This window comes from Pinus tabuliformis, chromosome 9, assembly GCF_031772625.1.
Source record: "Pinus tabuliformis cultivar Carrire ecotype Pingquan chromosome 9, CPIR1, whole genome shotgun sequence".
NCBI classification, from domain to species: domain Eukaryota; kingdom Viridiplantae; phylum Streptophyta; class Pinopsida; order Pinales; family Pinaceae; genus Pinus; species Pinus tabuliformis.
In genome coordinates, this window is record NC_142307.1 from 755,387,529 (window position 1) to 755,409,088 (window position 21,560).

The 21,560-nt window shown below is 35.5% G+C and overlaps 1 pseudogene; it reads left to right on the forward strand.

The window, feature by feature from the left end:
* The first annotated feature begins 9,441 nt into the window (after positions 1-9,441).
* Positions 9,442-20,280, forward strand: LOC149150898 (patellin-6-like; annotated as a pseudogene).
* Positions 20,281-21,560: the final 1,280 nt, after the last annotated feature.

Sequence of the window (21,560 nt, forward strand, 5' to 3'; positions counted from 1 at the left end):
CCCCATAAACATAGATCAAAATCCTCTACTACACAACGCCCTTTTTGGGATAATATGCATTCACAGTTTTCTAATCTATGAGTGCATGCTTGCCTGTTCGATACCTGTTCGCCATTAGAAACATGGGAAAATAATAAAACTAATTATTGAAATACCTTAACCACATTTTGTCATTAAACCTTACCTGACTGAGCTATAAATTTGGGTCAGCATTTCATCCTTGGCTTCTCAACTTGACAAAGCACGACAACCTACAAATCACCAAATCATCAATTCAAGTATCATGGACTAAATAAACACTGAGATTCTGTATGGTTTAATTGTGTGCTCATCCACATGGATGTCTTACTTTGGGAACATTTGCAGCAAGACTATTCAGAACAACTTCCACATAACCACGGACTTCTTGAGCCATCATTCTGAGCTCCTCCTCTGGATCTACAAGCCTTCTTACCATGGCTTCCTGGATTATAAACAAGAAAATCAAACTGAGGTTGAATATTGAGTTGGGAAATAATTTTTCTATTCTCATCAGTGTATATGGTCATGGTATCCTAGGCTAAAATGTGTATTGATTCTTAAATTATTTAATAGCAAACATTTTGATTATGTACATGTGCAACTTACGATGGAACTTTATGTGCTTCATTGCCTATATGCAAGTGTTTCAATACAAGCTATAGTTGTTCATGATTATACTTTGGGTTACATAAAGTAGTCTTGGCCTCTGGCCAACTAAATATTGCCTACCCTTTACCTTATATCTATTTAAGTTTTAACAGTGGAAATAGTTTGTCTTGAAGATCGAAGAAAACTCAAAGGATGTTAGTCCTAGCTGAAAGCAAAGACTAGCAATCTATTTTCATTTTCTGCTAAATAGTTCTCTACTAGAGAAACCAAATTTTTTGGTTACCTGTAATTATTCATAATTTGAACAATTGTCTAGCAGCACAATGCCTACTTATCTGCAATATAATTGTCCAGCAGAAAATAATGTGACTAGCATGCATTTGAATGCAGTTTACTAATTTTTAAACCTTAAACAGACATGTGAGTACTTGATACTAAATCAAGACAATTCCATATAACATAATGTAATTCAGTTAATGAAGGCTTATCACCAGATCATGCCATCATTATGTCAGTGGTTATAATATATACAATGTACAGTTGAGAAGGAACTTCTATTTATGGATATATAATAGTGAACACAACTTAGCTTGCATTTTATTTGTCTCAAACAACATATGAAAGGTTTGTTGTAGTATAAAGGTTGAATCTTTATCCAATACTTTAATTGTCTTTACAGGTTGACATTGTAATGGGCCAAAGATTAATGACTCTATCTTCCAGCAAGAATTGGCAAGCAAATGAATTTCACCAATGGCTCCAACATAGAACCAAATTTCAGGAATGGCAGACTAGTGCCTTTCTTGCGGGGAATATCCTAAGAATGGTCCCTTCATGTAGTGGATGTCCCAGCGACATCCAATGAGCCGTTCCCACAAAACTGGAGATGCATCAAATGATATTTGTGGAATTCCTGTTCTCATCCCCATTCCATAGAAGAAAAGGTAAAAAAACATAGGAGAACAAGGATGCCTCAAATATCATTTGAGAATCAAAGTCTATAGAAGGGTGTCTCTAGAGGGGCTCAACACTCTGTTACATTGTTACATTCCAAGCATATGTAATTATTCTGCTTTAGCTTCAAAAGGCTTATTGTAGCGTAACTACCAGGTAATTTGTCATAATTACGCCGAAGTTTTGCTACTTCAAATGGGAGTCAGAAGTTTGGATTTAAGATGCTACCTTAGCTTTGATAACCGTTCCATCTCCCAGTTTTACTATAGTTAAAGAAGAATCTATACACTATTGAATGGAAGCAACTTTAGCATTGAATCTGATCATTCCTGGAGCCAATTCTTTTGCAAGGGTATCCAGAAGCATACTCCTTTGCACACATCGAATTTCATGATTTCCGCTGATAGACAGGAAAATTACTTAGTATTACAAAGCGTGCAGAAAAAAAGATGACCAAAATAGTTAATGGGATAGAAAGTACATCATGTCACAAATCACAGCATATCTATTTCATGCCCTGCAAAAACTTGTAAACTCAACCACCTGAGATAAAATAATGAAATTAAATAGCATTTTGAACTGTTAAAAATAGAAGGAACGAAGGCCAAGTACTATGTAATCCACACAGTCCACCAAGTGAAAAGGCCAGCTGGCCTTGAGCTACATCTGTGGCCTAGGAGTATCAGTCACTATCCTGAGTGAAATCACCAATACAAAAACAAAAATTATTAGTTATTCAACTTACTGACCATTATCTTAAAACAACTGTAAATAACCCAGTAGAATCCAACATAGTTCCATTTAATCTAACATAAGAATGTACAAATCTATCTAATCCGTAAGAATATCAGTTCCATTTAATCTAACCTAAAGATAGTATAAATCTATCTAAACCTCGAAAATATCACACCTCAATGCTTAATAGTCAGTATTTAAAAAAGCTGACAAAAAAGTCTCGGTTCAAGAGTTTATCACCTAAGGTAAAAACAACTAAAAAAGTAAAACAATTAAAACTAGAAATTGTCCCAAAAGGTACAAAGAGAGGCCGATAGGATTTTTAAATCAGAATTGTTGAATCTTTCTAGAAGAGTTAATTGCTTTGTGGAAATCCTTTTTTTCTTGGATTGGATCATTGCACAATTACTTTTCTTTAGATATTTTGTTTATATCTATATTACAAGGAACACATTGAATGTCTTATTTCATTTCTGCTATCCTTACTAATATCCTTTCCGTGCTTCCATTAGCAATCTCATGTAGGGAGCCCCCCTTGAGTTGGAGCAGAGCCGACCAGAAGACAAAGGAAGAGCTATTGTGGTGAAAATGGCTAACCTTCTTGAGCTACACAAGACTAGCCCATTGATGCTTGGGACTTTACATCATGTGGAGGTGCTATCTTTTTTGTAAAACAGAGCATCCCTCACAATCAGTGTTATGCATGCAAATAGTGAATAGGAAAAAGAGAAAACAACCCTTTCTCCATCCAATCTAGAGCAAAGCCCCTAGTCTTAGGGCGAAGAAATACTTTAAAATTCTAGATTGAAGTGGTGAAAAGGGGGCTGGAGGCATTCAGAAAATTTACTTAAAAAAATTCAAAAAGAGGAAATAGAGGAGGTCATGAAGGATCCCCAAAATGAGAAGGAGCAAGGGCTAGGGCCAAAGGAAGATTTAGTTGAAGAGATTCCTTGTCTAGCAAAAGAAAAGTAAGTAAGCAAAAAAGGGGAAGAGGCAGCTACAAGGACCTTATCTTGTGTGCAAGCTCTCTAACAAAAAGCAGACCCATCCAACTCTGCGAGTCTCCACCACTTACAAGAGGACAAAATTTGGAGAAGGTTCTATGGGAAAAAGAAGCAGACAAAAATAAAGCTAGGGTATCTCAATCCCTGCTAGCAAAATATGGCAACACCTTGGGTTCATAGGAAAATGCATAGGTATGTACTATGTTTTTCGAGTGTATTTTAATTTGCAAGCAATTTGTTAAGGAGTTCAAAAGCCTGTGCACTATTAAGCACAAGAAATCAAGAATGAAAGCTAGTTCAACCCATCATCCCAACCCTAACCCAAGGATAGGATGAATAGTGGCATACAAAAATGTTGTATTGGGTTGTACGAATATAGCCATAGCACTCCCTCTTTTCTTTTAATACATTATTATAAAAAAATTATTGTAATCAGATCTACAATAAAATAGAACCATTGTCTATGGTTACAAACCTAGATCCTAAGAAAAGCTGCACTAGGATTGACCCAAAGTTAGATCCATAGGATTGCTACTTTATGTAAAGACATATTAGCATGAAAAACTGATAAAGAAGCTGTTAACCTGCAATAGTAATCATCTAGAATTTGGAATTGGCAAAACCCTGTTAGAAGATGCTTATAGGCAAGATCCATGACATGTGCATCTATTATTTTTCTGATTCTTTCCTTCACGTGATAGTATGATATTCTACTATGTATTGACTTGATCGCTGCTACTGTTTTCAGCAGAGTAATCTCAGCTGATTATATCAGTTATGAATGAGCTACGTGTGATCCCAAGATCTTTGCGATCATCAACTTATTATCATGTACAAAGCTAGGGATTGCCAGCAAATTCTGCATCCTCATCAAAAAGGAAATGAATATGGATTAAGAGCTCATGTAGAAACTCCTTTATGCCAACATAAATTTTTCTCATTAATATATGTTAGCATCTTAGGCTGAAGAGGAAACTTCTCGTATACTTTTCATTTCTAATATGCTATTCCAAGTTCTAGTCAAAGTACTTTCATATTATAGTTTCCATATAATTTCAACACGAAAATATAAATCTTCCAAAATGACCAATAGCTTCTTGATTTTCAATTGTAGATCTTATTAGACACTTCGTGGATATATTTAAATCTAGTGTAGGAACAACCAGAAAATCATTTCAGGCAAACTAAGAGGGATACTCCAAAAAATCATCATTCAAGCATGAGCTAGTCGTGAAGGAAAATAACAGACAAATATACAAAGACAAGGAAGAAACTGGCTTACATTATTTCCAACAAGAAAAAAATACACCACTGAACAAAAATTACTTTAATAACCGCATTCCCCATGTTGGTGAGACCTGCAGAAAACTATTTAAATAAAGAGTACAACAGGAAGCATAGTGTGAGATTTGCATACAAAAATATTGCCAAAATATGAGGTACCATTTTGTATTGTTGTTTTATTAAACGAAGCACAACACTGTGAAAAGAATTATTTATCAATGCCATACATCCCAGATGAGGGTATAACTATTTCTTTGTTTATTTTGGTTCATGTGCATTATTTCCCATGTCACATGATGACAGTAATCAGAAACATATTATGCAACTATTCAACATGATGAATATTGATCCATTCAAAATCTTTTTAAGGTCTACCAAGAAAAAATAATGAATTGTTGAAAACAACGATAGAACCTTGTAAGAATCTTCGCCTTTAGACAAAAGTTATATTTTAAACACATGGAATCTAACTAAAGTTCCACATCTGAAAATTGGAATTACAGATGGATATACGGCAATGATAGCTTCTTTGTAAGGTAAGAAAAATTCAAGATGATTATGGTAAAGAAGAGGATACTTACACGTTGCCATCATCCCTACCAAGAAGTTTAACAGGGGTTCCTAATCCGGGAGACATCAAGTGAGTTGCAGATAGCTCCTCTACACCCAAAATCCTTCCAGGCCACTCGGACCCATTTCTCCTTCTCACCCACACAATGGTACCAACGGCTGTATCAATTTTGGGCGTGATAGTAGGTGTTGTTGCACTTGATTCTCCCATGATTGTCTAAAAACCAAGAATCCAACCGAGTTTAGATGCCCAGTACCCACCATCTCATTGCCATCTCCTTTTATCCCTCAACCCATTTGGTTAACCTGCAAATCAAACCTTAGATATATCAACAATCACCTCACACCCATGAATTCAAATAAGCCCAAATCCCATGTCTATAAATAAGATTATGCAAAGAGTAATAAAGGGCTAGTAAGACACAACTAACACACTTTGAAATCCCAAAAAGTCCATGTCAATAGAATGAAAATAGATATGCTGCAAGTCATCATTTGGGTGTGTACTTTATGCCTGAATGCTTCTGGAGACCGTTTTAGCAGAAGGATATGATGGGTTTGAGTGACAGGGACTTCAAATAGTTGGCTTGCTTAGTTGTTATTGTCCTGGAAACCTTCCCCCTTAAATAGTTGGCTTGCTTAGCTGTTATTGTACATATAAATACATATAGGAAACAGTTGAATTACTTCCTCAAAGTTCTTGGACTCCAATAACTACCCAAAACTGACCCAAGGTTAATCCCAAGGATTAATTTTCTAACATTATCAAGTAGAAAAAATGAACCAGCCTTAAACCTCGTAATGTGAAAATTCTATGAGACTTCATCATAAAAAATGTGTCCACTTGTAATAATAATAGCTATTCAACATTCCACGACATGCATTAATAAGAATATGTCCTCTTCTACTCATAAAAGTTATACACTTTATTTTCGAATATTCATAGGCGATTTGAGAATGGAAAACACTTCGAAAAAGTAACTTTGTCTTCTCATGTTCATAAGGAATTTCACAATGGAAAATTCTTTGAGAAAGAAAAGGGTCCATTTTAATGTTGCATAGTTCTTTATACTATTCAATGAAAAAAAGGAGGTCACTTTAAGGTTTGCGAGTTGCTGAGGACACTCAATAAAAAAGGAAAGGTTGATTTTAATATCGATATTTCTTAATATCATTCCATGCAAATTTTAATTTTCGTGGAATTTAGTGGTAATTAATATCTTTGGATAAGTTTAATGTGCTAAAATATAGGTTTTGTATAATAATAAGTCATAATGTGTAACGGTAATTTATTTTTGACATCTTTGCACATATAAGTGGATCAATGTCTATTTCATGTCTTTCATTTTAAAGATTTTTCAATATTAGGCAAGGTTCAATTCTCATGTGGGCTTCTATGATGTCATTGGGAACCTTGAGGTAGTTGTCAAACAAGTGGTTGCGCCCATAGAGACCATATTAAATGGTTCCATGACCCATGCTCATATATGAGGATCAAAGCCCCATACACATGTCCTTCTTTTAAGTATAGTCCAAAGGGATTTTCTCTAATGTTGGAAAGCTAGGATTTTTTCACCATTGGGCAAAGTTCAATTCACATGAGAGCTTCCCTAGGGCCACGGGGACACCTTGAGGAAATGGTCAAACACATAAGTGGATCATAGGTCACCCTCATTTCCTCCTTTAAATCAAAACTATATCATATCCCACCTCCATGTCCTTCTCTTATAGAGACCTTGTTAACCCACTCCCATGTCCTCCTTTTAAACAGTCAAAGGATCTTAGCATGAGTGGTTTGATGAAAAATTTGTTTCACTAATTGTGTGGGTTCATTTCTTTTGACAGATTTTCTAACTAATCAAAGGATCTTAGCTCAAGTGGTTTCCCTAATTGTGTGGGTTCAAGTCTCTGGAGACATGTTGTAAGTAGTCAAAGGATCTTAGCTCGAGCGGTTTGGTGAACATTTCCTTAATTGTGTTGGTTCAAGTCCTTGGAGACATGTTGTGACTAGTCACAAAATCTTAGTTTGAGTTGTTTGGTTTCAATTTTGTGGAGACATGTTATAACTAGTTAAAGGATCTTAGCTTATTTCCCTAATTGTATGGGTTCAAGTCTTTGGAGACATGTTGTAACTAGTCAAAGGATCTTTGATCAAGTGGTTTGGTGAAAAATTCATTTCCCTAATTGTGTGGGTTAAATTCTCTAGACGGGTGTTGTAAGTAGTTGGGTTCAAGTTTGTGGAGACATGTTGTAACTAGTCAAAGGATATGTGTAGACATACAATTTTGGGTGAGACTCCCAAAAATATATATGGATTAATTATTAGATGTATTGGTTGGTGAGATTGTGGTTTTAATTATATAAAAAATTGTTTTTGGTATGAAAAATCCTTGAGCACTTAGATGATGCAAATTACACACCTCAAACTTATGATGTCAACAAACGCCTATCAAATTTCAAATAAAATCAACCAAAAAAGGGAGCCTTCTCATTAACCACATTGATGATATGGGAGTTTTTGAAACAACTAAACCAATATTTAAAATCCATTATTATTAATTTTATTAATAAAATCATTATATTAACATTATTTAAATTAGCATATTTTAACAAATATATGAAAGATATTTCATTTAATTCTTATATTTGTTAAGAAATAGTTTAGATCAATTTTAACTCCATATCTACTAAGCATTGAGAGGGATCAAATCTCTTTTCAATTTAAAAGAGGTTTGCATCTTGAGAGATTTAATCCCTCTATGTATTTGGAAGATCCGTAGTTAAAATGGATCTAGGCTTTAGTTATTTATTAATTAGAATTAGAATTATATTTTTTTTTATACCCAGTCAAAATGTTTTATTGATAATTATAGTATTAATTATTTTATTTTATTTTTAATTTATTTTGATTTAGTCAAAATGTTTATAGGACATTACATTACATAACAATATCTCTACTAGAATAACTCTAAGTCACATATATCATTCCATCTATTTATGCTAGGCTCATATCTATCATTCCATCTGTTTGTGTTAAGATTTTAAGTAAAAATCATTTCAAAATATTGATAAGAGAGAAAAAACAAATAAATAATTTAAAGGGTTACGCTAAAGAATACATGGATCCAATTAGAAAGTGTAATTTATTTAAATTGTATTTTAAATGCATTAAAACATTGAACAATTTGAAACTACGCGAATAAAATATACAATTTTAACCAATCTTTACTAAACTTATAAAATATTTAACCGAATATTTAAACTACATTTATAAAAATAATAATTACCTAAAAATCAGAGTGATGAAAGTAATGATGGCCCAAAATGATACATATAGAACGATTAAATTCAAAAAGCTTAGAATTTTAATGTGGTAGATTACGACAAAGAAAACTATTAAGACCACTTACAAGACTTCTCTCGGGATTGGAGGAATTGCACACCACAAATGACTGGGCACAAATGTTTCTTTGGTCGAGAATCATCTTTATTTAAAACATGAACAATTTTATTTAGAGAGAACAAAATAATGAAATATAAAAAGAAACTTCTTTAAGGTTTTCCGAACCTGACAAAACTGCATTTTTTGCGTAATGTGGGAGATCATGTTTTTTTTGTCATTTATCGAGGTGGTAAATTCTCCGGTTAAAAATGATAAGAATATTATTAAAAAAAAAAATCACAAAATTTTGTAGTAGTATTATTTGATTTTTTTATGGTGGAAATAGATTCAACACCATCAAAAACACTTAGGGGACCCAAAATATTAGTTGGATACCTCTAACTTGGATCAAAATCTCGTTGAAATTTCTATGATTTTCTATTAAATTTTATATTACGAAACTGAGATAAATATTGTTGGAAACAAAATTCTTCAATTGAGTGTCTAATATTAATTCATTATAATAAATTAAATTAAATTATTTTTTATTTTAAATATTTGATAAAAAAAATTGTGATATTTGTATTTAAGAATTTTATATTAAAAATGATAGACATAAATGATTTTTATTTTTTTTGCACCGAAGATTTCCCTTTTTGAAATTCTTTAGGCTACCCATTGTCTACCTTTTTAATCTTCTTTTGAAATATATTTGTTTGTTGTTTTGCCCACCAACTAACATTTGTTCAAAATTTGATTGGAATGAAATGGGTCCCTTGTTATTGTTGTACACTTGGTTGCAAAAACAACATACACCACTCAGGGTCGAAACCCCTCAAGAACTTCTTAACATTGTGGACTAACTACAATGGCAAGCACGACATGAAGCCCTTCATGCGCCACAAATGCAACAAGGAATTTCCTATTTGCAGATATTGGCGCACCCACGAGACCTGTGAAGACGATGACGCCACACCTTCAAAAGAGGTGGGTGATGACAATTCAATTGGTTCTCAGTATTATTTTAACTAAACTTTGCCAATATTATACAATGCGAGGAATATTTCAATTTCAACGTCTAGGTATTTTTCACTAAAACTGAGAGGAACAAGAAGTGAGTCTTTGTATGTAAAATTTGTTCCTCCTCAAGTTGAGGAATCCAAAAGCACTCTTGTGGCTCCAGTTACTGAAACACATCCATGAGTCGAATCCCCTGCTTGGGCGCAGGGTAGTCCCCTATGTCAAAACTATGGTGGAGGTAACCCGGGCTACTCCCATTGCTCCCCTAGAAGACATCTACCTGTGGGGAGTCGCTCTAGCACCAAACAAGGAATTTAGAGATGCCATTACTATGCTCAAGAACACGGTCCTATGGAAAAAGCGATTCAGAGTGGACGACATAGTGGAAGAGGATTTAGGGCATGATTGGGATGGGGTCATCTATATGCGTGACTATGATAAGGAAGGGCATCCTGTGTGCTACAACGTCTATGGCATTTTCAAAGATAATGGGCACCACAAGAAGACCTTTGGCGACGAAACTAAGGACGAGAAGTTCCTGCGATGGAGGGTTCAGCTTCTTGAAAAGGGAATCCAAAATCATCTGAGTTTCATATCTAAATATCCATACGTCGAAACGTAAAAATTGATTGTTGCGGTCAACAAAATAATGAGTCGATCGCTCATACACATGAAATTAAAAAGCACTAAACGTTTTCGTGAATCGAACTCCAACCACTCAGTGATAATCGAGAATGCTCACAACTATATTACAACGACATAATCGACGGGCTAAAATACCACTTCAACTAAATTTTTTTCATTTTTTCATCGTAACCCTCTTGTCAAGAACAGCTAGTTGAGTCAAGTCAGCACAAGCTATATTACAAGTTTCTCATTAAACAATGTGATGATCGAGTCAGGGCTTCTCCTTGTTTCCGACCAAGATGTCGGTAGCATGTACCATGGTTGTAGTGCTCCCTCTCTCATTTAAAAAATAATGCATGACATTCACTAACGGGTTGGTGTTATCTCCCTTCCGTGTCAACTGATGGTTTTGTAATTTACCATTCAAGCATTGAACCTTTGACATTTTTGTAAGCGATATGGAGCTTGGAGGACTGTAAAATGGCAAGAAAGTGCAGCAATATTGGTTTGGTTTCTACCAATAGAGATCAAGTGCCAAATTTTCAGACTGAGTTGTAATTTTTACTTCGAGTGTATAACCAGAAAGTGACGAAAAGGATCTGAGGTATGAGAATCTTGGGACTGCAAATGCATTCAAACATAGCAACAGGATAAGAAATTTCAGAACCTTTGGAGACAAATGATTTAGGGTAAGTGAAAATTGCCCCATCTTCCAAAGCTAGGAAGGGAGTTTGGGTCAATGCCAAACAATATTGAGGGATTTTAAAACAAATACTAGCCCATCTAAAATGGGAGCAGACAAGGAAAAACGGTTTAAAAGGAAAAGTACTCAGGCCCTTCGTAATAAACACTCAAACAAGTCCCCTCTACAAGCATGTGGAAAGAAGAAGTCCAAAGGAAAAGTCATTGATGATACTGCCTTCTATAGTTCCACATCCACACCTCTAACCTGGTCATCTGATCTTTATGTGAAAGAATTGTTAAATGAAAAATAAATGTTAGATGTTTTAGAAGCTAAAGAGCAGGAAAGAGATCATAAAATTCATATAATAACAGCTAAGAACAAGGCTTTAGCAGAAAGTAATAAAGTTTTGAAAGAAAAAGTAGCATTGCTACAAGAATTTTTCGTGATAGGGAAGACAGAATGGCAACGCATGAAGGCGGATGTGCAAAACATAAAGAAATATTTAGTGGAAAGTATAGAGGCAGTGAATGCAAAATCATCCCAGGATAAAGGGAAAATTATTGCCCAAATAGACAACCATGAAGAGAAATCAAAAGAAAAAAAGAAAGGAGATTCCACCAATGTTTCCAAAAGTTGGGCTCAAGTTATTAGCAATTCTGCTAATAAGGGAGGAGACACAAATATTCGAGTTGATAACATGCAATATAGAGAAGGCAAGGAAAGACAAAATAGAGCATCAAACATAATTATTAAAGGGGTGAAATACTATATGAAAAATGAATGTACTTTTCACCTAGCAAGAGACTTCTTGAAAGAAAAGTTGCTATGGAAAGGACAAATATTCCAAGCATAGAGGGTGGGTAAGTTTAATGTTGAGAGATACAGGCCCATAAAGTTGTCATGCCTAGTTTAGGTGATAAATATATCATTCTAAGAAAGCAGCATCTCTTGAGGGGTTCTCGCTTTTTCTAGAAGAAGATTTAATTGTAATACAATAGGAGGAAAGGAGGGAGGAAATGTTAAAGGTTAGGGTAGCAAGAGATAAAGGCAAGAGAGCATTGATTTATAAAGGTAAAGATGTTATAGCGCGATTTCTACCTCCTTCGAAGGAAGAATAGCAAGATGGTAATAAAAAAGAGGCAACAAAATTTTCAATAGGAAATCAGGAAGCAAGTTGAGTATGGGAAAGTAGGGACAAAGACTGAAATGTGAGTCTTGCATGTCAAAATAAATAACAATCAAGCCATACCTAGGTTTCCTTAAGGTTGGTTTGTTGGAACTGCAAAGGTTACCCATGGAGACGAGGACCTAGGTTAGGGCCTATTGCGGAAGATAGAGACATAATTTGCCTCATAGAAACACATGAGCATGAAGGGTGCAAGACACATTTGTCTGAGGGATACTGGAAGATGGCAGTGTGGAACAAGGAAATATGGAATGGAAAAGGGCACAAGGGTATCATGGTATTAGTGAGGGAGAAATAAGGTTGTCTCATTTAGTTAAAAAAAGAAGACTCATATAAAAAATTCATCTGGTTTAAAATATTAGAAATGGAAACCAAATTAGAATTGTAGCATGTTATTTTGTGCAACAAGTTTCAAAAATATATAAAGGTAGAGAGCTTGACCACAAAGATCCCTTTGTAGCCTTAAAAGCATATATTACAACATATTCTCAGATAGGTGAAGTCCTTATAGTGGGTGATTTTAATGCTAGGATTGTAAGTGAACAAGCTAGCATTGTTTGCTATAAAGAAGATTGCGACCCTATTTGGCTTATGGAAGAGAGTAATCATCAATGGGAAATAATTTCATAGGACAAGGGCTACAATCTCTTTGGTGAAAAATTGCTTACTCTATGTGGGGCCTTTGACTTATTCATTTGTAATGGCTTGACTCGATGGGAAAAGTCTCATAATTTCACTTGCAATACTTACAATGGAGAAAGTGTAGTAGATTATGTAATTTTCTCACATGGATTGTGTGAGAAAATGGAGGAATTTTTGATTGGAGATCAGTTTTGAGACTTTAAATCAGATGAGAAGCCAATTTATTTAAGTTTCTCTTGGACTCGAAATAAACAATTAAAGTAAAAAATTCAGTATGTTCAACAAAATCTCCCGAAGGGCAAAATTATTTTGACTCCAGAAAATTGTAGCACCTTTAAAATGACACTAGATAGGATCTTCAAGAAATAACAAGTCACGACCTTCATAGTCATGAATTAAGACATTTAATTCAATGCGCACTTGCAGAGTACAAAAGAGAAAAAATTAAATAGTCCAAAGAAAATTTCTTTCCGGTTAATGCTTGGTTTGACGAGGAATGCAAAAAAGCAAGGAGAATTTGGAAAGAGTGAAACAACAATAACATAACTATCAAAGCTTACAAGCAGTTATCAAGCGAGAAAAAAGCTGATTTCATGGTTTCAAGGAGGGAAGAACTAATCTTCGTTAGGAAAAATAATCCCAAATTATTTTGGAAGGAGGTCCAACTAAGAAAGATACAAACTGGAAATAGTATTACACCTTCTAAATGGTCTGAATTTGAAAGAAAACTCTATGAACATGATCCCAAGGTTGACCCTCCCCCATTGGTCAAAACTGATATTGAAGTCTTCACGGTGTAAGAGGTAGATATGGCTATCAAGAGGTTGGGTGTTGGAAAAGAAAAATACTTGGCTAAACTCCAAGAAGAATATCTAAAGTGGGATCAAACATTATTGCACCTCACATTACAAAAACTTTCAACAACATCATACAATAGGGGATCCCCATAGATTGGACAACTAGTATGGCAACACCTCTTTTCAAGAGTGGTGACATCAATAATCTCTCCAATTACAGGACCATAATTATAAACCCTTTGTTTTCAGAACTATTTGGAAGTATGCTATAAAATAAAATTAGCAAGTGGGCAAAAGAAAGAGATAAACGTGCTAAAGGGAAATCAGGTTTTAGACCTAAACATTCCAAAGTTGGTCAATGTATAACTTCAAGGGACATCATTGAAAAAGTTTGGGAGAAAAAGGAAGAAATATTTTGTTACTTTGTTGATTTCAGAATTTTTTTTAACATGCTTCCTATGGATAAGCTTTGGAACAGAATGAAGGAAATTGGGGTTCCTAAAAATTTGAGAGCAACTGTGCATAGGTTGTATGAAGAGGTAAAAGTCAAAATTAGATATTCATCAGGAATTTGTGAAAGTTTTAGAAGCAATATTGAGGTCAAGCAAGGTTGCCGATTGTCTCCTACCCTTTTTGGTTTATATATCGATAAGCTTGAGGAGTGGTTAAATTCGCAAGGGGGTGATTGTATCTATTTGGGCAAGTTTGTTATAAGACTTATTTTGTATGAAGATCACCTTATTTTCATTTCTAAATCGGCTTTTGGATTGAAAGAGCACTTACTATGCCTTGAGAAGTTTTTTAGAAGTGGGGGATGCAAGTCAATATCAGCAAAACGAAAGTAGTGGTTTTCTCTATAAAAAAACATAACCATTATAACTTCTACTTTGAAGGAAACATTCTGGAAAAAGTTGTAGATTACAAATACCTCAGAATTGACTTCAACAAAAATATAAGCTCGGATGGTTGTAGAAAGAAAATTAATTCCGGGGGTTGGAAATTATTTTATTCTTTTCAAAATAGGTGTAGAGAAGCAGAGTTATCAGACTAGAAAACAACTCAAACTCTTTTTGGGCTTCTAGTGATTCCAGTGGTTCTCTATGCTTGTGAACTATGGGCCAGTAGCACATCTGGCATGTAGTGGAAACACATTGAGAAAATTCAGAACCATTTGATTACAAAAAAAATCAAGATTAAAAGCGTAGTTCCTTATGGTATCTTGTTAAGTGAAACAAGGTTTGGTCGTATTGAAGTAATTACTATGATGTGATTCATAAGGTATTTAGAAAAACATGACCAAATGGAAGAGGGTAGATGGCTTAAGGTTTTCTTTAATGACATATTGTGCGAAAACAAAAAAAGACTTGGATGCACCAAAATAACAATTGGTTTACTAAACGGGGTATTTGCTTGAACACATGCCCCATAAACAACAAAGAGATAAAATATTTTGTTATGGATAAGTTCCACAAGCATACAAAGTATAACGAGCTAGGAAGAAAGAATAATTAATATATTGAAGTGTTTAGTCCCACTCATAGTCATCAACCAAAAGCATACATAGAGGCCAATATCTCATTGAAGCCCCAAATTCTTATTTCTTAGTTAAGGACTAATTCTCATCAACTCCATTGTGAAAGAGGCACTGGAAAAGGCAAAACGAAGTGTGGGAGGAAAGAGTATGAATTTTTTGTTCTTCTAGAAAAGTGGAAACAAAAAACATTTCATTTTAAAATGTGAGGCCTTGAAAGACAATAGAGAAAGTTATGCAAATATGTTGGCAGCTAGATTTTGGGATAATCTATTTAGTGAGGGGTTTGTTGAGATGGTGGGAGCATTTATTGTGAGGCTTCATAGAAAAAGGGTTGAATACATCAAGCATATGAAGAAGAAATATGTCCCATAGGTTATCTTTAGCCTTGTGGACGTTAAAATAATTTTTTTTCTTTCTTTCTTCCCATGGTCCAGATCACCAATCTAAAAAAATTGGCATCCCTTCTTGACAAGAAAGATCTCAAACAAACAACGACTTAGATCCTCTCCCTCCTACAAGATAATGGCACTGAGTTCAGTGCAAAAAGGTACATATAATCTTGATTCTCATTTTCTATGAATGTTTCCATTAGACGATTTCCATTAATTAATCATCGGTTCTCTATTTCATTAAATAAAGAAATCATGTCTGTGATTTGGCATATTTTTGTTAATGCCTCGTGGTGGTACTTGGCTTATTATACCATGATATCTCACTTTGCCTCTCCAAGAACTAGTAGCAAGTTTGTTGATGCCCACCCTGCCAAGGTGTCAGAGACCTTGTCTAAGTAAGCATATATTTTGGATTCTCCCATTCAATAACATATGTAATAAATGAATATTGTGATATTTTGTTTTTTCCTGTAATGAATCTTTTGAAATGGCTGATATTTTTCTCTAAAACATGTACTAGTACATTATGGAGGTCTGACGTAAGTAAATGATTTTGATTTTAGCGCTGAGGGTTGTGTTTCAGAGCTGATCCTCAAAGCAGGGAAACAGGTCATTGAGATTCCAGCCACAAAGGTAATACTAATAACCATAAGAAGAAGAATAAGATAGTAATCTTGCTCCATAGGGATTGACATGTGCGATTTGGGTTTTCTAGTGCGAAACACACTGCTTTGGGAGGTGATCGTAGTAGGGTGGGACTTGAGCTACGTGGCACAATTTGTTCCAAGTGCAGAAACGAGCTATACAATGATTATTCACAAGACGGAGAAATTTTCCCCCAATGAAGAACCCATTCGTCAATCTTTTAAAATTGGAGAGCCAGGGAAGGTGGTGCTAATTATTGAGAACAATTTTTCAAAGAAAGAAGATTCTTTACAGATCCAAAGTGATAAGCACCCAACTGATCTCTCTCTTCCCATGGTATCACTGGCCATATTAGAGGACCTAGCTCTGTAAATTGCAGAATTATTTTTACTATTCCTAGGTGCTGACATTTCTCGCGGTGGGGTGGGAATGCAAGTTAAGCATTTATTTGGCAATATTTTTGCTTCATATATATATATGTGTGTGTGTGTCACATAGATGTTGTGCACTTTATTAGTCCCTGCCTAGGACTATTAGCAATCGCTCGATCGTTGACCGACCATTAGTTTATACTTTGACCGATTTTTTTGTCAGTGTTTTTGCATTTTAACCTAAGTTTAATGCTACCAATTTCATTCAACAAAATTTTAAGCAAAGTTTTTGGTTCAAAAACAATTGACCTCTTATTACAGCTTTCACGTTTCCCGATGCAAAAATATTGAGGCAATATCATCTTATCCAAAGTAGGCTGGTGGAGGCAAAGTTTGCAATATCATCTTATCCAAAGTAGGCTGGTTGAAGCAAAGTTTGCAATATCATCTTATCCCACGTATGCTGGTTGAGGCAAAGTTTTCCTACATCTAAAATAAATTATCAAAAGTTTTATGGTGCAATGATTTTGATATACTCGTGCCCATTTCTTTATATCCAATGTTTTAGCGGCCACTTCCAAGTCCTTTCCACATGTCTCTCAAGGCCCTTTCCACATGGTTGTTAGCATGCAACTCTGGTATTGGTATCGTAAAAGATAAGATATTCAGGGCAGAAAGCTCAAGCATCGTAAAAATAAGATATTGGGGCAAAAGGCTCAAGCAGAAATCAACGAAGACATTCAGGTGAAAGGCTCAAGCAGAAATCAAGAAAGACATCCAGGCGACGACTAGGGCCACTGCTTCTACAGTCTGCAAGAATTGAATTCCACCCTTGGACGTGCTTTGGTATGTACCTACTCAGAAGAACCTTATGACACATTATTATTATATATTATATAGCCTTTCTGAGCTTTCCTCCATTTATTCACTACTTCAAGGTAGCGTATGAGTTAGTCAATGGATCTGCATGAATTTATCGGTTAGTTAATGGATCTGCATGAATTTGGGTTGTGAGTTGAAAGTGTTTATATTTATATTTCTATCAATTATTACTAAAGTGTTGTCCTGTTTCATAATATCTTTGTGGCTGATTGGTCGGTCTGCAAGGGGAAATTAAAGGTCAGTTCTGCAATTCTCTACAATTTTTTAAGCATTCTACATTATAAAGACAAGCATTTTACATTAAAAAGACAAGATATCTTAAGCTATTCCCATACAAAGAAATTTCATAAACTTTAGCGTAATGAATCCTAGAATTCCAATTCAGAACATATTTATATAATCCTTTGCAACTGGTAGGGAATTTGAGGGTTTTATTTAGTTTTCTATTTTCTTTTGCTCGTGAGAGCAGCTTCTCCGAAACAAAGATTCTCAGTGGATATAAATTTGAATCTCTCTTTCTGGCTAAATAAAGCGTAACACAAGGGACTAAGGGGTTTATCGATTGGTTGGAGATTGCAGAGAATTAATTTTGAGCGCTGGCTATGGTTCTAAATGGAACCCAAGGTGCGAAAACAGCTTAGTTTCCTTATACGATTTACCTTGATTCGGGTCGAACCTCTATCGCTTTCAGAGGTGAGTAGCTTGGGAATTGAAATAGTTTCCTTATACGATTTACCTTGATTTGGGTCGAACCTCTATCTCTTTCAGAGGTGAGTAGCTTGGGAACTGAAACACGGTGAATTGGGAAAACAATTACATACCGTTTTCTCGGATTGAACAAATTCTTGCATTTATTCTTCTCCTCTAAAATTTAAAGCTTGAAAATTCACACAATGAACTTCACTCAAATACAAAGAACAATTAGAACGGTAGTTAGATGTAATCAATGAGCTCATTTGATGGTGAACATGTTACCTGTAACAAACAAATCTGTTCCCTCCCTTCAAGGCAGTTGCAACCACCTGTAACACACTTGAGATCTGACAAACATTAACCATCCCTTTAAGGCAGGTACAACCACCTGGAACACACTTGAGATCCCACAAATGCTAACCAGTTGCCTTCTCCGTGGTGGAAAGACTAGCTAGCCATTCTTGTAACTGCAACCCTTTCAACTCTTTCAAATTTCGTGTGTTGTTGTTACTGGAGAATCCTAATCGCCAAAAGAATAGCATACCTTCTGGTGAGTCTCCTGCTCAATACAATGACCATTCGAAGCATTTTGCCTACGTATATGGCTGCCATGTGAATAGAAGAATTCAGGTTTCTTGGTTTAGTGTGGATTCAAGACATTTTCCTACGTATATGGCTGCGAGGTAAATAGAAGAATTCAGCTTTCTTGGTTCAGTGTGGCATGCAATCGAAATAAGGTTTAACAAAGAGCCATGCATGTTTTAAGGAGGCAATGCCCACCCTCATTCAAGTGAGCCATGCATGTTTTAAGGAGGCAATGCCCACCCTCATTCAAGTTACAGAGAGATCAGTATTAAGTGTCACTTGTGCATAGTGCACGTTGGGCATTGGGCGTCGCGTTATGGAAAAAGAGGGACAAGTGGTGATTTATATTTCATTCAATTGTCAATTTTTATTATGCTGCGATCTCTGCATGTATTACAGTTGTATATTTCTAAATTTTGTTTTGAATAACACACTTAATAAATATTACTCTATTGTTTAATTTATTAAGTCGTGGAGTGATATTACATTACAACCATCTCTCATTTGAACGATTGGTCTCCAGGTCGGCATACCACCTGTCTCCTTACCACATTGTTTTATAGCGTGTGTCGTTGTTCTGCAGCATTTTCTGTTTCCATCTTATCTTCTGTCTAGATTAACTTGAAATGATAAGACGCCGTGTAAGGGGCCAATGATTTGGCCTTTTCTCGTCAGCCGCCCTACAACTATCACTGATCAGCGACGATTCTACTCCGGTGTCTGCACTCCTCCACCATTACTGCATCTTGCCACTGCCGTCCCTCAAAATACGAGCAGGTAAGGGACGTGACTCCGTGTAGTGGGAGCGTTTGATCGTTTATACCTCTCCGCGGTCGAATGTTGGAAGTCTGAACTACGCAGATTCACATATTTCGTTAATTTTTGTCATTTAAATTCTATTTAATTAATAACAGACCTTTTCTGGCAAATCCATCACTCACGTATTTCTTTTTTTTAAGTCTCACGTCAGAGATTCATGGATGATATGACGTGTGTGGTCAGAGGGCGATTAATGGCGAATTGCCCCAAGCAGCAGAGTTACAGGCAGGTATCTGTACCAAGGACGAACCTGCCTTTCCCGTTATATTCTTTCGTTTCCGACTTGCCAAACGAACGTTAGGCTGGATAGAAGTTGATAACCAGGCTTTCTATTTCCGTCTTAGCTTCCGTCTCAAACAACCTAAAATTACAAGACGACGTGTAAAAGGCCAACGATTTGGCCCATTTTGATTACTAGCCTGCCACTACATCCTCTTGTGAGTGGCAACTCTACTCTAGCGCAACTCAGTCTTCCTTTTATTTAAGCCACTGCATCCTCTTGTGAGTGGCAACTCTACTCTAGCGCAACTCAGTCTTCCTTTCCTTTAAAAAAAAACTTTTCACAGTACAATTGAGAGGAATAGGCAGAGCTATGTAATTAATTACTTTAGATTAATGAGATAATTTGTTAGCAATTTATATTAATTAAGTAATTAATTAATTGCTAATTTCGTTGTAGCTCCAACAGTGGAGACCTCCTTATCTTATAAGCTTTATTTGTAACGTGACTACTTTTACAATTATCTGTAATGTGACTACTTTTACAATGCTGATGTACAGGTAGAGCGTGGGGCTCTTCATATCCGGCAGGGACTACCGCTGCCTGCGGCCCTTGTTAGGTAGAATCATTAGTGGCACAAAGATGTAGGCAATAAATTTTATAAATTATATACAAGGGATTATATGTGGGATTTTAGATTTGGCTTCGATTTATTTCCAGACCAGATTCAAAAAAGAAAAAAACGAAAAAAGAGGAGCATCATGCAAGTTTCGATCCATCATGCACATGTGGTTGTTGGGTTTTGTAAATTGGTTGTATACTGTCGGGGTTCGTTCATCCATCCAGATGTTAATTTTGTTCCAGAGATTTGAAATATTTGTTATTGTAAGGTTTGCGTTATAATAGATACAGATTATTGTTGTTTTTATTTGTTTTTTATTATTTCGGCTTACTGGTCGACATTATTTTCAGTAAAGGGAATTATATTTCGTCCTCATTTTGAGAAATCTGCAAAAGTGAATGAATATAGTGGAAGGTAGTGTTGTTTTTCTGTCTTTTCATTGCTCGGTGAATCGATAACGATTCCCCAGTTGGGTGTGATGGGAAATCATTTGAAATGTATATAACTGTTACAAATGTTGGAATTTAATTCCCACTGCAACAATGAACAGCTGGACAAGAATCTGATCTGCAGTAAATACTCCAGGCTGTTCGGTGCAGCAAAGTCGCCTTTGATATTTTTGCACATTAATATGCATTAAAGTTTCAATTGAATTCCCCTGCAGACAGCCGACTTGTTTTTTGATAAAAGCATTACCGCCTTGCTGCATTAAATACAGAGATAAAAATTAGAAGATATTTTGTAATATTTTATTGTTTTAATCAGATATGTTTTAGCATATAAATATCACACAGCAGTTCTGTTTTAAGGTTAGCAGCAGAGGAGAGCACGCAGCAGCGTGAGGAACAAGAATAATTTCAGAACAGTGAAATGCACAGCAGCGCACAACAGGAGTAGATGCAACAACGCAGCAGACAGCAGAAAGGGAAAATGCACAGCAGTGCAGAAATTTGAATGTAATTCATTTTTGATGTTTATCTGTGTGGAACAGAAGCGTTCCTTAATGAATTTCTGAAGTAGATGTTCAGCAATAGAAGTTGTGAAATTCCCTCAGTATGAGGAAGACAAATCTGTAACAGTTAGTTTTATTTTAATAAATACAAGTTATTTTTCCTGTTGTTGTTACACCGTAACTCAAAAAATACTTGACGTCAAAAATTTACGTTGCTGCAACACCACGAACAGCGTTGCTGCAACACAAGTTACAGCAACTGAAAAAAAAAACTGTGTTGCTGAAACACCGTTTCCAGTAAGCGATTTTCTGTTTTTCTGTGCAAAAAC